Source organism: Gorilla gorilla, chromosome 16, assembly GCF_029281585.2.
Source record: "Gorilla gorilla gorilla isolate KB3781 chromosome 16, NHGRI_mGorGor1-v2.1_pri, whole genome shotgun sequence".
Classification (NCBI taxonomy): domain Eukaryota; kingdom Metazoa; phylum Chordata; class Mammalia; order Primates; family Hominidae; genus Gorilla; species Gorilla gorilla.
This window is the reverse complement of record NC_073240.2, coordinates 69304314-69320273: the sequence shown is the minus strand read 5'-3', so window position 1 is coordinate 69320273 and position 15960 is coordinate 69304314. Positions and strand designations below refer to the sequence as shown.

At 44.9% G+C, this 15960-nt stretch overlaps 1 long non-coding RNA gene across 1 annotated transcript; it reads left to right on the top strand.

The window, feature by feature from the left end:
• The first annotated feature begins 921 nt into the window (after positions 1 to 921).
• Positions 922 to 4755, top strand: LOC129526871 (uncharacterized). The gene is made up of 3 exons (XR_008671683.2): positions 922 to 1222; positions 1617 to 1906; positions 3369 to 4755. It is a non-coding gene; the product is annotated as an uncharacterized lncRNA (long non-coding RNA).
• The last annotated feature ends 11205 nt before the right edge of the window (positions 4756 to 15960 follow it).

The following is a 15960-nucleotide window of genomic DNA, read 5'->3' as shown; positions in this document are numbered from 1 at the left end:
AGCCCAGCTTCTGACTAGACAACTAGCCAGGTGACTTAGGGAAAGTCACTTCCGTTCTGCAAGCCTCAGTTTCCTCCTCTGCCTCACAAGGTTAAATGAGATCATGCTTCATAAAACACCTGGTTCTTTGTGTATCTGTCACACAAGGGATAACCAATATGACAATTTGGTTACATTTGGCTTTTGTTGCTTAGTTTATTCTTACATAGATGGGCAGCTGGATGTTAGGGAAAAACAGGGACAGGAAAGAGACTCCATCCAGTGGCTCTCTGAAGATTCACCCTTGTTATCAGTCACTTGGGATTCTGTTATCAGAATTTGGGATTGCTTGTTATCACAGCATTACCTAGTCTACCCTGACTAATATAAGGGCACTTTGAGAATCTGATGGAAGCTCAGGCCACAAGAAAACTGCACATTCAAGCAAAATTCAGAACCTTTCAATTTTAATGTCTTGAGATTTCATTGTGTTTCTAAGATCCTTGATGTCCCACAGCCTCCTTTCTCAGCCTTGGAATCCGAGGCACCTGGGTTGTAAGTGATGCTATGTCAGGGTTCACAAAGGCTCACAAGGCTGCGATGTGGCCAAGATAAGCTGACCCTGTCACCATGGAGCAAGGCCTATGTGTGCAAATGAGTCATGAGCTGAGAGGAAAGAGCTTGAGCCTGAGCTTTTTTTTTTCTTTTCTTTTCTTTTTATGATGATTGCTTGAGTCTGAGCTTGTTTGCCAGATGCTTTCACTAGCCCAAGCTTGTTTTGTGGACGCTTTCTGCTGCCAGCTACTTTGTAGCCCCTCCTGTGTGACAGCATCTTGCCATCAACGGGCTGCAGAAGAAGGGGTGCTTGTTGCTATTGTGAGCAAACACTGCATAAACAATCAGCTCACATGTGTGTCCCAGAGCATATGACCAATGACCTGGAGAACTCTCAGGCTGTGGGGTGGAGAGAAGGCCATTCTGAGGTCAACTGAAACCTCACTTGAGGGGCAGTTCCATAGATGGGAATGAGGAGAGAGTCATGGCCACAGCCACCTTGCCAAGGAGAGAGGCCATAACTGCCAGACAGAACCGAGGATGGAGGGGCTTCAGCAGCATGAACAATCCACACTCAGCATGGGTCACTCTCTGGGACACACATTTCCCCCTGGCTGAAAGGCTGAGCTGCTCCAGGGCCAACTGTGAGGTCAGACAGCTGCCCAGGGATGTCTCCGGCCACTCAAGGGTGTGTACTCCAGAGCAGAGAAGGGTGGGATGGGGGCAGGGGAAAGAAGGACCCTGGCCTGGGGGTCAGGCCTCCTGGTTCAAATCCCAGACTCATCACCAGCCTCCTGGGGAACCTGGGGCCATGTTACCCCTCTCTGAGCACCTCCCTATCTGGGCCCCTGAAGGGGCTCTGCCCCAGTTTTGAGGGGCAGAGGACCCCTCTTCCAGGCTCAGGGTCAGAGCTGGCTTCTCCAGAGTTGGCAAGTTGGCAAAGTTGGCAAGTGGCTGGGGCTTAACCACCTCTTCCTATCAGAGGCTCATGGCTCTGTCCCTGGGCAGGGGCCACTCTCTGCACTACAGAAGCCTGCCTACTCCCCAGTGTCTTCCCCACTGGTTATTATTATTCAATGCAGGAAGAAGAGACCACTCACCTGTAATTTCAACAGCAACAAAAGACCTGAGGTTCCACCATCAGAACTTCACGCCCTAAGGAAGATGCAGCATTTCCTGTAAAATGCAAGTGCTCCCAGGCAGAGGTAGCTCCTGAAGACATGATCAGTTATGTATACCTTAGTGGCAGCTGATTAATAGACCCTTCCCAAGAGCCAGCTGACAGGAAGCACATCGGGGTAAAAGGGAAGATGAAAACTTGGGTGCCCGGAGGAAGGGAACAAATGCGAGCAGGAGCATGGTAATAACATAGGTAAGATAGCAGACATTTATACATTACGCCTGTGTGCCAGGCACTGTTGTAAGTACTGGATAGATAGACAGATAAGTGGATAGATAGAGAGCTAGAGCTAGAGAGAGAGAGAGAGTGAGAGAGAGAGAGAGATTTATTCTGGCAATAATACTATGCCATGGGTGTTGTTATCATCACCATTTTACAAATCAGGAAACGGAGGCCCAGAAAGTTCACATGTGCTGGTCTTTGCCCTCCAGACTCACCCTCCACCTTTCTCCTCCCTGCTCTGTGCCCTGAGGGCTGATCTCTGCCCTCAACTTTACCCACTGCCTTGTCCTCTGGCTTCTAGTTGGACTCAGCCCACAGGGGCATTGGCAGGAGTACAGGGGATCAGAGTATTTGCCCAGCTTCCTTCCTGCCAGCCTTGGTTTTAGCAGAGCTGCTTTCCTCTTCCCCTGGCCACAGGTCCCACCTTCGGCCCCTCTCCCAGGGCTCTAGCTGCCACCACTTTCTTCACATGCCCCTTGCCCTTGCTCCTGACCCCTCCAGTCCCAGAGGTTGCACAGCCTTCTGGGGCTGCCCCATGCTTTGTGGGTTCTGCACACACCTCTGTAAACAGCCCCTCCTGCAAACTCTGCTCAAACATCCATTTCCTGTGGGACCCTGCTCAACGTCACTCATCTGGTAAGAGCTAGAGGCGGAATTCAAACCCTGGCCGTCCAGCTGCAGGCTGCCAGGAGCCTCTCAGCCATTATGCCCGTGCCCCTCATCAGTAAGTGTTGGCAACTCCTGAGCCTGCTGTGCATCAGGGTCTCTGTGCATTGCTCTATGGAATGGGATCCCACAGGACTTTGGTCCTGAGGTCAGTGTCTATGATGGAACATGGCATTTGTGACTTTACATGACAGTTGTGACTTTACATGACAGTTGCGCTCAGCAGGGTGGACTCACCTGATGCTCACAGGCCTGAAACTGACAGAGGGTCTGGAATATTCCTGCCATTTGTCTTGTCCTCAGTCCTGACTGAGTGCTCTTTGAGCACTCAGCCATATTTGAGCACAACAGCCATGTCAAAGATGAAAATCAGTCCAGGCTCTTTGCTTTGCCAAGGGGGAAACTGAGGCCCAAAGAGGGGTGTAGTTTGGGCCAGGTCTCCTGGCTCCATATGCCAAAGGAGGCATACAGCTCTGAGCAGGAAGGATGACTGTTCCCATAGGAGAGCGCCAGACGTAAGGTTGGCAGGAGGGGTCGGAGCTCTGCGTCCTCACCACCACTGACATTCCAAGGCTCCTCCGTTGAAAGCTTTATTTGGAGCCTAAAAGCTGGTAATTGGGAGAAGTCAGTGTGACTCATATACCAACACTGTTTTTGTTTTTCCTTTCTTAAAATTCTCAACTACTGGCTATTTTTATTTCAGAGCCAGATTTGATTTCGTGGTTTTCTTTCTCCTCTTCTGGGATTTTTTGCCCTATTGCCACAGAAACCCTGGGCCCCTTCCCCAGCTGTCATGAAGGTGCCTGAGTGATGGTCAGAGAGATGACTGGAGGGGCCCACCCGGCCACCGCAGCAGCAGCAGCCAAGGCGGGACTAAGCCTCCACACCCCACATCTCATTCGTGGCCAGCCCGGGATGCCTGCCTCTCCTGCCCTGTGGTGTTGCTGTCCTCATATGACCCTTCAGTCCCCCGACATGTGAGTCTCCTGGGGACTCAGACCTGCAGCTCCTCACTCAGTTCCTGCCTTGGCACCCCTCCCACCAAAAAGTCTTCTCCACAGGCCCTGGCTTGCTGCCCTCCCCCCAGACATCCCCTGGTCTCCCCCAGCCTCCCCACCTCTAAACTCATCATTTGTGTTCTTCCTCCACATGGCTACCAAAGTCATCTTTCATTTTTAATTTTTATTTAACCAAAATATCATATAAGCACATTATTTTCAAAAATAGTGCTACAAATTCAGGAACGCAAACTAGGAATATAAATAAACTTTCTTTTTTCTCTCTTTCTCTCCTTCCTTCCTTCCTTTCCTTCCTTCCTTCCTCCCTCTCTCTCTTTCTTCCTGTCTCTCGTTCTTCCTCTCTTTCTTCCTCTCTCTTTTTCTTTCTTTCTTCCTTTTCCTTTCTTTCTTTTTCTTTCTTTCTCTTTCTTTCCTTCCTTCCTTCCTTCATTCCTCCCTTCTCTTTCTTTCTTTCCTCCTTTCTTCTTTCTCTCTCTCTTTCTTTTATTCTTTCTTTATTCAAAGTCTTGCTCTGTTGCCCAGGCTAGAGTGCATTGATAAAATCAGAGCTCACTGTAGCCTTGATTTCCTGGACTCAAGTGATCCTCCTGCCTCAGCCTTCCTAGAAGCTGGGACCACAGGAGTGTGCCACCATGCCTGGCTAATTTAAAAAAATTTTTTTAGAGACGGGGTCTCACTATGTTGTCCAGGCTGGTCTTGAACTCCTAGGCTCAAGCAATCCTTCCACCTTGGCCTCCCAAAGTGCTGAGATTACAGGCATGAGCCATCACACCCGGCCAGAAATAAACTTTATTAAGCTGATAAAAGGGTACCTACAAAAATCCTACCGCAGATGTGATACTTGGAGTACCATGTGGAACGCTTTCCCTCTGAAATCAAGAATGAGACCAGCATGGTTGCACTGCCACTTTTATTCATCACTGCACAGCAGGTCTTAATCAGTGACATAAGCAAGAACAGACAAAAAGATATGCAGGGGCCAGAACACATTTTCTAAATTCCTAATATTGTAAAAACATTTTTAATTGTTTTATTGCTTAAAAAATAATATAAACTACCTCAAATCCTTAGAAGGAGCAAGGTAGATGTGGAAATTAAAGATGCCACCAATTATTTGCTACTGCACTGAGTCAAATTCCTCTCTTCTTGAAGCTGGACAGGCTTTAGGGACCTGTTTGAGCAGAACATGGTAGAAGTGATGGACTGGGGCTTCTGAGGCTAAGCCATAAGAAACCTTGAGAATTTCACCTGGCCCTCACTGTCTCTGGGAGCCCTGAGCCATGATAGAAGAAGTCCTTCCTATATTGAATGTCCTTGAGACCTCCAGTACTGGAAAGGGCATGTGTAGATGCTCAGACCAACAGTCCAAACTGAGCCCAGTCTGCCAACTTGCCCTGCCAAGATGTCAGATGCATATGTGAATGAGACCATCCTAGACCTGCTGATAGCCCATCACCCGGCTGACTGCTACTGAGTAACCTCTGCCAACTTCACGCCGAACACAGAACTGCTGATTCGAACTCTGCCTGAATTTCTTGGCCCACAGAACAATGAGATATAATTAAAAGGCAATGGTTCAAGCCACTATGTTTTGTAATTTGTTTTACAACAAAAGATAATCAGAATATAGCTGTAACAAATAGTGAGTACCAAACTTCTACGTAACGATATACATGGATATTTTCTTATATATTTTTTGTCTATTTTAATTGGTCTCAGAGCTGGGGTCTCACTCTGTGGCTAGAGTGCAGTGGAGTAATCATAGCTCACTGAAACCTCGAACTCCTGGGCTTAATCAATCCTCCCACTTCAGCCTCCTGAGTAGCTGAGACTAGTCATAAGCCACCATGCCTGGCTGATATCTTCTCTTTTATGAAAATTCATGAAAAACTGTCATCTCCTGCCCCCATCATTGGTTCCTTCCCTAATGGCACCAACTTTCAATTCTTTTAGCTCTTTCTTCTGGTTTCGATTTCCAAGTTTTTAAAAATAAATATGTATGTATTTATAATGTTATTACTTGAATTGCTTGTTTTTACAGAATCTCTTAACCTCCTGTCCTGGTAGTCTGGGATTTAACACTTTACCTGTGACTCTCCCACTTTCTTTATTCCCATATTTCCAAAAGCACACGTTTTAATTAAATCAGTAAGCACATTTCCGTTACTACAACTGTGTAGAAATGGTTCCGGATGGGTCAAATAGTGACTATGTTTATTTCCTGTGGCATTTAACCCTTTCTTCCATGCCGGCATTCACCCCTTAGACCTGGCCCTCAGGATTCCTGCATGGCTCCTACGCTGGCCCTCCTCTGACTGCATCTCTCCAGAGAGATTGAGGTGCTCCCAGGCCCAAAGGGATGTCCCTACCTGGGGCCCCCACCCCTCCCCTCTGGCCACACTTCCAGTTCCTGGGACTCCCAAATTCCCTGGTCAAATGTCCACAAGCCCATTTCCAGGGAGTTCTCTCCAGAACCACCCCTCCTAAAAAGGGCACATATCCCTGGGCCCTAAAGGAGGCCAAGAGGTGGGTGCTTTCTGGAGGGGTGTGGACAGACTGGAACATGAAAGCCAACATGTCCCCATGCATGCGCACCAGGACCCTCAGGAGGCAAGAAATGGAGATCGGCCTCTCCAGGGGCCTGCCCTTGGTCTTGTGCTGGGCTAGCATTAGACCGAACGGCTATCCCCCCGGTTCCCCACCTGCCTCCATTGACTTGGTTTTCTAAATTCCCACAGCCATTTCTCCACAGTGTTCCAGATATATCTGTCAAATGTCTAGCAACAATTTCACCAATACCTCAAACCATCTCATCCATCCATTCTATTTCCCCCTTTTGTGTAAAAAAAACTAAAGAAGAAACACCCAACAGCCACTGGGTGCCAGGCAGTGTGCCCAGTGCTGGAGCACGTGTGATGCATAAGGTCGGCTCCTGTCCTCCGGAAGCTTGCAATCTGGTGAGAGGGCAACATGAAGCCTGAGGTTATCTCCTGAATGCTACTGTTATAGGATTTTCCTTAGTTCAGCTAAAGATGGGGCTCTTTGTCCCATGGCCATGAAAATTCAGGCTTGCAGACAATTTGGTGAGTAAGACAGGGTTTTATTGGGCGAAAAGGAAGAAAAGGGGGAAACAAGGACTCTCACTAGACCAGAGCCCCTTGCTGGAGAGCTTCCTGTAGGCAGCTTGGATCCCGGATTCCACACAGGAAAAGGAGGGGCCAGGCTCCTCCCCACTGCAAACTGTGCAAACTTCCTGAGGCTCTACCCCAGTGCTGGAGTTTCTTTGGGGACCCCTTCCCACCTGGCTGTCTCACTACCTACACAGGTCCAGGCTCCCAGGGTGGCTGGGGGGACCCAGATACATAGAGAAAGACAGGCAGAAGGGGACACAGGGTGGGATGTTTTCATCTTGGGAATCCATAAACTTCTTACTGTAAAATTTCTTTAAACAAATTGAATGGGAAAAACATAAAACCAATAAGGGAGATAAAAGCAAGCTGTTTATGGAACCCTATAAACAGGGGTGGCTCAGAACACAATTTGAAAATCACTTTTCCAGGCCATTATACCAAGGTGTTTATAGCCATGTCACCTTTTTTGCAACTATAAGCACCAAATAAGAATGTGCTTGTTGCTTCTTGCTCCACACATGAGTTGAAATTAAGGCAAGGCTTCATTTAGCCAGGGGACAGAGGTTCTCTACCCCTACCTTAACTCAAAGCAGTAAATGGCTAATAGCAGGTGCAAGGGGTTAGCACCACTCTGGGGGGTATTTGATCAGGGGAGTGGGCTTCTGTGTTCCTCCAATTGTATCATGAAGACAACCACCCACACCAAAAAGCACCAGGCAACTCTGTCTGTCTGGTACCCACCTCTCCATCCTTTCCTCCATTCACTCACTCTACTCATACATTTGGGGAGCACAAGTTTGTCAAGGTTCTCTGTTAGGCGTTTGGGACTACTGCAGTGAACCAGATACCCACCCTAGGGTCAGTAAAGAAGATAAGGCCTGTGTCAGAAGAGAGGTACCGGTCGAGTATTACAGGAACTCAGAGGTGGAAGAAATCCCTGCCAGCGGAAGGAATGAGGGAAGGATCCCTGTGGGAGATGGCACTGAAGCTAAGCGTTGAAGGCTAGTGGGACCTGGACATGCGGAATCAGAAGTCCGTTTCAGGTCAAGACCCTGGTTGGGAAGACCAAGTTTCCTTTCTGCCAGAGCACAGTGGGAATGGAGGGGGTGGAGCAGTGGTGAAATACATCCCCTCAAACTGCCCTGAACCCAGACCCAGCTGGACAACCCCTGGCTCGTATGTGTGCCTGTGTCACCTGGGACCATTTTCCAGCATTTGCCATGTGTACAACCTGTCCAATCAACTCAAGTGAGAGCACCCCAAGGACCAGGACTATTTCATCTTCCATGAAGACAAGTCGCTGCATGGAGGTGGAGCATAATAAATGCTTGCTTGCTTGTTTCTTCATTCATGCAACAGATGTTTATTGGGCACCTACTATGTATCAGCCTCCATTCTAAGCTTGGAATAGAGCAACGAACAAAAGAGATATTGCCCCGCCCTTGTGGCACTGACATGTCAGTGAAAGCTGCAGGCACAGGCTCTTTCCCGGCTGGCTAGACAGTTGATCTCCAACTCACCCTGAAGATTGAGAAAAACAAACAAGGGTTCTCATCTCAGCTCCCTGCTTAGCTGTGTGACTCAGGGAAAGCTCTGTTATGCCTCTGAGTTTGTATCCTTGTTTATGAAAACAAGGCATTCATGATCCCACCCCACAGTGGGGCTAACGTGGAACAACGTGGGGAATGGAACAATCTGGGAGAGGTGCCCAGCACAGTGCCCTGGCCTAGTGGTACCTCTGCCTTACAAATATTAGTCCTTTTCGCTGCCCCATGCTAAGACCTCAGTTTTCTCATCTTTATAATGACCAGTTTGGGCCAGATGCTCTCCTCTCAAAAGGCCTTCTTGCAGCTGTAACATTTTGTGATTTCAAAATTCCAAAAAGGCAGGAGCAGTGGGAGGGCTCGAGTGTTATTCCTCGCAGTAAATCAGCCCCCGTATGAAGTGAACTCGCCTCCCTGGCATGCCTCAGGTTTTCCCTTTATGAAGTTTGGGACCTGCCAACTCCTTTGAGCCACACTGGCTGCTTCTCCAAGCATAAATGGCTTTACCATCCGCATGTGCAGCTTACCCGTCCCCCTGCAATCCTGTGGAGAGGAAAACGGCCCCTTCTTATGCAACCCTGTCTGGAAAGACAGACAGCAAATGAGCACAGCTAAAAATATTTCATTTTCGTGTGTGGTGGGGGGCCGAGGGGGGTTGTGGGAAGGTGGGTGACATTCCAACATGCTCTGGATTTTTATCTGTGTTTTGCTAGGAATATAAGAAATAAGAACACAAGAGTGGCAGCTCGGGCAGCTGTGAATCCGTCCCACAGTGTTTTCAGTCCAGGATTCTGAAATGTCCTCCTCCTCCTTCCTAGAAAATGCACCCAGCCTCAAGGTTCTATCCAACCTCATTAGTGGATATGGTCGATTCCCGCCCAGACTCCCTCAGATCTCACCCTCTGGCTTTTTGGAGCTTTACTGCTAATGGCAGCAACTGTGACCTTCAGAGCAATGTTCTTGGACACTGGAACAGCCTCACCGCAGGGAGACCTGGACATAGGAAGGATTGATCTCCATCCACCCAAACTCCATAGCCAATGCCTGCCATCTCAGAGCTCCCCCTGGGAACAGGCTGAGCACGGGACTTCACCTGCCCTGGAACCCTTGCTTGGCTTCTTCCCCTAGCCGATCCTGCCTCACCCACTTCCTTGGCAGTCCTCCATGGGAGCACACCCTGGGCCAATCCATGGCACCTGAATGCTGGCTCCAGGTCTACTCCTGGTAGAACCCCACGTATTTTAGAACACTTATTTTAGAGATAACACAACAGACTCAACGTGGTTAAAGGAAGTAATAATCATGACTTTTTCAAGTGCCAGTGACAGAAACCTCTTTCAAATTAGAATAAGTAAAAAAGGCTATTCATTTCAGTATTTGCCTTGAGGCCTCTGGATAGAGGATCGGCCTTTGCCTTGAGGATAGAGTTAGGAACTCTAACAATTTCAAGTTACTGCTTCTTCCAGGTGGCTGAGGAAGAAGATTCTAGGGAGTTCCTTGTAATTCTTAGGGTCTGTGGTTCCAGAGGAAAGGAAGGTGCCCTTTCTTATGGCTCTTGGGAAGGAAGGAGGAAGAGGAGGAGGCAGCTTGAGGAAGATGCTAATTAATCTTGCCTTGATCACATCCTGATACCAGAATCAGTTATTCTGGCTAGATTGATGAGTCCCTGAATGACCAGACCACAAAACTATGCCCATACCTGGCCAGCAAGGACAGGTCAGCCCTGTCTGAATCACAGGGAGTGGAGGAGAGGAATAGGGAAGACCAGGGCACTGAGTTAGAAGTGACTTACCAAAGGCCAAGGACTTAGTAAGTGGTAAAGTTGAGATTTGAACCCAGGTGCCCTGTCTTGATGCTGAGGGTTGGTTTCATTATACCACAGCTGTAATCCACAGCACCTAGCCAGTACCAGGGGCATCTCAATGACCATGGTCAACATCAGCAGCCATGACATCACTAAATTTATAGGACATCTTTAACCTTTCAACTCACTTTGACCAACACTCTCTTTTTCTCCATCCCCAGAAAACTGCAAGACATGCAGACTAATTGTAGATTCATATGCAATTCTAAGAAACAATACTGGGAGAGCCCAGGTATCCGTTACTCAGTTTCCCCTGTTGGTAACTATGGTATGCGATCACAGCCAGGAAATTGGCATTGGTATAGTCAAAATGTTTCCCACCACAAGGATCTCCCATGATGCTCTTTTAGAGCCACACCCACTTCTTTCCTATCCCCGCCTCTTCCTTAACCCCTGGAAACCACTAGAGAATCTTATGTTCTCCATTTCTATAATTTTGTCATTTAAAGAGTGTTATATAAGTGGAATCATATGGTCTATCACCTTTTGGTATTGACTTTTTTTCACTCTGTGAATTCTCTGGGTATTCAGCCAGTTGCTGCGTGTATCAATAGTTCATTCCTTTTTCTTGCTGGATAGTATCCCATGATCCCGATGTACCACAGTTTGTTTAACTATTCATTCACCTGTTAAAGGACATCTGGATTGTTTCCAGCTTGGAGCTATTACATGTAAAACTGCTGTAAACATGCATGTATAGTTTTCATGTGAACACAAGTCTTCATTTCTCTGGGATAAATGCCCAGGAGTGCAATTGCTGGGTCATATGTAGTTGCATGCTTAACTTTTAAAGAAACCGCCGAACCGTTTTTCAGAATGGCTGTACCATTTTTTCATTCTCACCAGGTTTGTATGCATGATCCAGTTTCTCAGCACTAACACTTTCTAGGTTAGCCATTCTGAAAGTTGAGTAGTGATATCTCATTGTAGTTTTAGCTGCGTTACCTTAATGGCTAATGATGATGTGCCTCTTTGCCATCTGTATGTCTCCTTTGGTGAAATGTCTGTGCACACTTTTGCCCTTTTCCTAATTGGATTGTTTGAGTATTTTACTGTTGAGTTTTGAGGACTTTATGCCAGATACTAGTCCTTTGTCAGTTATGTGGTTTGCAAGTATTTTCTCCCAGTCTTTAGTTTTTCATCCACTTAGCAGGGTATTTTTCAGAGTAAAAGTTTTTATTTTTGATGAGGTCTATGTATTAGGCCATTCTTATGTTGCTATGCAAATATCTGAGACGGATAATTTATAAGAAGAGAAGTTTAATTGTCTCATGATTCTGCAAGCTATACAGGATGCATGATGCCAGCATCTGTTTCCAGAGAGGGTCCAGGAAGCTTTTCCTCATGGTGGAAGGTGAAGTAGGAGCAGGCACTTCACATGGAGAAACCAGGAGCAAGGAGGGAGGGGGTGCCACACACTCTTACATGACCAGATCTCATGAGAACTCACTCACTATGATGAGGACAGCACCAAGCCATGAAGGATCTGCCCCCACAACCCAAACATCCCCCACCAGGTCCCACCTCCAACATTGGGGAGTACACCTCAACATGAGATCTGGAGGGGACATCCAAACTATGCCAGTACAAATTATACATTTTCCTTTTTATGGATCATGCTTTTGGTGTCAAATCTAGGGACACTTTTTTTTAGCCCTAGATCACAAAGATTTCTCCCTATGCTTTTTTTCTAAAAGTTCTATAATTTTATGCTTTGCATTTAAGTCTGCAATTTTTGTATAAGGTGTGAGGTTTATATCAAGGTTCATTTTATTTGGCCTATGGATATTCAATCACCCCAGCATCATTTGTTGAAAAGGTGATTCTTTATCGAATTTTTGCACCTTTGTCAAAAATCAGTTGCATCTATTTTTGTGGGTCTACTTCTGAGTTCTCTATTCTGTTTTATGAATCTATGTGTTTATCCCTCCAACAATACTACACAACCTTGATTACCGTAGCTATGGTGTAAGTTTTTTGAACTTGGGTGGACTGATTTCTCCTCATTTACTTTTTCAAAATTGTTTTAGCTATTCTAGTTCCTTTACCTTTCCATATAAATTTTCAAATAATCTTGTCTATATCTACAATTGGGAAGAATTGGTGCTAATTCTTCTTTAAAGTTTTGGTAGAATTCTCCAGTAAAACCATCTGCCCTGGAGATTTCTTCTTGGAAGTTTTTTAAATTATGAATTTAATTTTTACATATAATTAAACATTATATATATATTATCATTCATTTTGAAGGATTTTTAAATTTCTATTACAGATTTACTTTTGAACCCAGGAGCTGAAAATTAGAGCTGAGTGTCCAGTGTAAGAAGTGGGAAAAACAACAAAAGAATAAACTGAAAGAGACTAGAAGGAAGGAGTTAATAAAAATAAAAGTGAAAATTCATGAAATAGAAGATGAATACCCTAGAGATCAACAAAGACAAAGTCAGTTCTTTAAAAAAAGAAATACAGTAGAAAAATGTGTAGTAAGAGAGACAGAGATGGAGAGAGGGTAGGAGAAACAGAAGGAGAAGGAGGAGAATAAGCAGGGGGGGAGGAAGAAGAGGACGAGGAAGAAGTTGAAGAAGAGGAGAAGAGGGAGAAGGAGGAGGAAGAAGAGAAAGAATGAGGAGGAGGAGGAGCAGAAGGGCTTGCCCATTGTTTCCTCATGAGTAGATTCAGGTTATGCATTTCTGGCTGGAATGTTACATAAGCGATGTCAGGTCCTTCTCAGGATATCACATCTGGAAACATGGAGACATATTATGTCACCTGCCCTTTATTGAGGATACTAATTTTGATTACCTGGTTATGGTGTTATATAACTTCTCCATTGAAAAGTTATTTTTTTCAGGCTGGGTGCGGTGACTCACGGCTGTAATCCCAGCACTTTGGGAGGCTGAGGCAGGTGGATCATTTGAGGTCAAGAGTTCAAGACCATCCTGGCCAACATGGTGAAACCCTGTCTCTACTAAAAATACAAAAATCAGCTGGGTGTGGTGGTGGGCGCCTGTAATCCCAGCTATTCAGGAGGCTGAGGCAGGAGAATCACTTGAACCCAGGAGGCGGAGGTTGTAGTGAGCCAAGGTAGCACCATTGCTCTCCAGCCTGAGTGACAAGAGCGAAAATCCATCTCAAAAAAAAAAGAAAAGTTATTTTTTCTTTGCAATTATCAACCAACACATACAGAGAGAATGTTAGACTATGAAAATATCTTACTCATCACCAAATTTTCCACAAGCTTTTGTATCCATTGCTGAAACTTGCCTCTTCCAATGTTTACTGCTACATCCCCTCCACATTTGCCAGAGAGCATGCAGCATTCTACATTCTTGGCGATAGCCCTCCCTCCTCTCCCATGTGTGTCTGTTTGTTTGTATTTACCTACTTATCTATTTATCATGGCTATAGACTCTAAAACTTCTACCTTTTCAGTAATTTATAATTCACTGTTATTCCAAATTATTTGAGTGTTCAAATTATCCTAGATTTGACCAGTGGAAATCCCTTCCTGTTGTTTCTTATGTCCTTGTAACATGCTCCCATCATTTTTTGAGTGAGTCTTTCCCTTCTGGCATACTAAGATGTTTTAGGCTTATCTTGTACCTATCCTGACCCAGCCCTAGAATCAGTCATTTCTTCAAGCAGCCCTGGTTTCTTTCATTGGGGAATAATAATAGAGACCAAGATCTAGGCATGGGGTGTGCTCACCACTACCAGGGTGTCTTTGATTCTAGGTCCTTTTAGTAAACAGAGCTAGGAAACATAAACACACAATCATATAATATATATATATATACACACACACATATGTACAAATACACATTACATGTACATATTCCTATACATGTACACATACATGGACATACTCTAGAAATCATGAGTTTACATTGATACCTCCAACTCCAATTTATCCCCATTCTTTCTTGCCTTCCCTCAGTCTGTATTTAGCTGCCCCTTCTTTCACAGTGAAAATTCTATCTCCCAACTAGCACCATTCCCTTATTTAATCAATCCTACATTCATCTAAAAGCGTTTCAGAATTGCTTCGCCCATAGCACTAGAACAAAGCAAGCTGCAATTCCGACCCCCGCTGCCTCCGACCCAAGTGTGAAGTTACATAGTTGAGTACTGTATTCATACACCTCTTGGATTCATTTTTTCTTTTTTCCCTTCTGTGTGGTTATGGTACTTTTCTGAAATACAGTTGAGTTCATTTAAATACAGTTGAGCTTGGTGTGTTAAAAAGAATGGGAAGGGGAAAAAACCTTCCCCCTTTACGTTCTTTTAAATTTTATTTAATTTTTTTGAATACGCAAAATATTTACGTGCTTCCAAAAGTCAAAACTGTACAAAAAGGTATACTCAGAGAGGTGTCACTCTCTCTCACATTCCTCCCACCCCATCCCTCCACACTTGTAAGTAACCAGCTTCATTGTTTTCTGGCTCATCTTTGCTCTGTCTTTTTTTTTATATAAAGGTAAGCAGACATGGCTATGTTTTCCTATTTCTCCATTTCTTACTCAAAAGGTAGCCCACTGTATATGCCCTTTTGCACCTAAATTATTGTCACTTAAAAATATTTTCTGGAATTAATTCCATATCAGTTCATAGAGGTCTTCCCCCAGCCCTTTTTTGTGGTGGAGTAGTACTCACTCTCACAAATTGCCATGGAGAGTATAAAATAGCACATCCACTCCAAGAGACGGTTTGTGGCCAGGTGTGGTGGCTTGACTGTAATCCTGGCACTTTGGGAGGCTGAGGTGAGAGGATTGCCTGAGCCCAGGAGTTTGAGAACAGCCTGGGCAACATAGGCTGTCTTTATTAAAAAAATACAAAAACTAGCCAGTCCTGATGGCACATTCCTGTAGTCCCAGCTACTCGGGAGACTGAGGTGGGAGGATCACTTGAGCCTGGCAAGTTGAGGCTGCAGTGAGCCGTGATCATGCCACTGCACTCCAGTCTGGGTGAGAAAATAAAAATAAAAAATAAAAAAATAAAAAACGATTTGCCAGTTCACTGTCTTATAAATTTGAACAGTCACATACCCTTCAGAACTCAACGTTTCTACTCCTAGTTTTATACCCAAAACTGGAAGACACATACAAGAATTTTCAAAGCAATGTTATAATAGCAAAAACCTAAAAAAAAAAAAAAAAGCACAGTACTGCGCATCAAATGGAGATTGAATCAACAAATTGTGGTAGAATATTTTACAGCAGTCAAAATTGGTGAACTATAGCTACACAATAATAGATGTGAATTTTACCAGTAAACTATTGAATAAAAAGCTTAAGTGAGAGAAGTTAACAGACACCACAATACCATTGTTATAAAGATTATACAGATAAAAACAAAAGCAAATTAAACAATTTACTCCTCAGAAGTGTAGTGGTAAACTGTTTTGCATGTACACACACATATATATGTATATTTTTGTGTACGTGTGTGTATACATATATAATGGTAACCATATTTTTAAGGTAAAGCAATGATGAATACAAGATTCAGGATAATGATGATCTCAACAGGAGGAGGCAGGAAGATGGGATGGGAAAAGCCAGTTAGCAGTGTTCTATTTCTTGCTGTTGGTGGTAGGTTCAAAGGTGACGCATACATAAATGAAAAGATAGACCACGGATACAGCCATGATAAGCACATGCCATGAACCATACAGACATATCCAGGTTGTGTGGATCTCAATCCCGCAGCTTAGACAATTTAGGGGAGATGAGACCTTCTAAGAAAAAAATATACAAATTACAAATTTGTTCAAATTTACAAGACGGTGGACTGGCAAATTGTT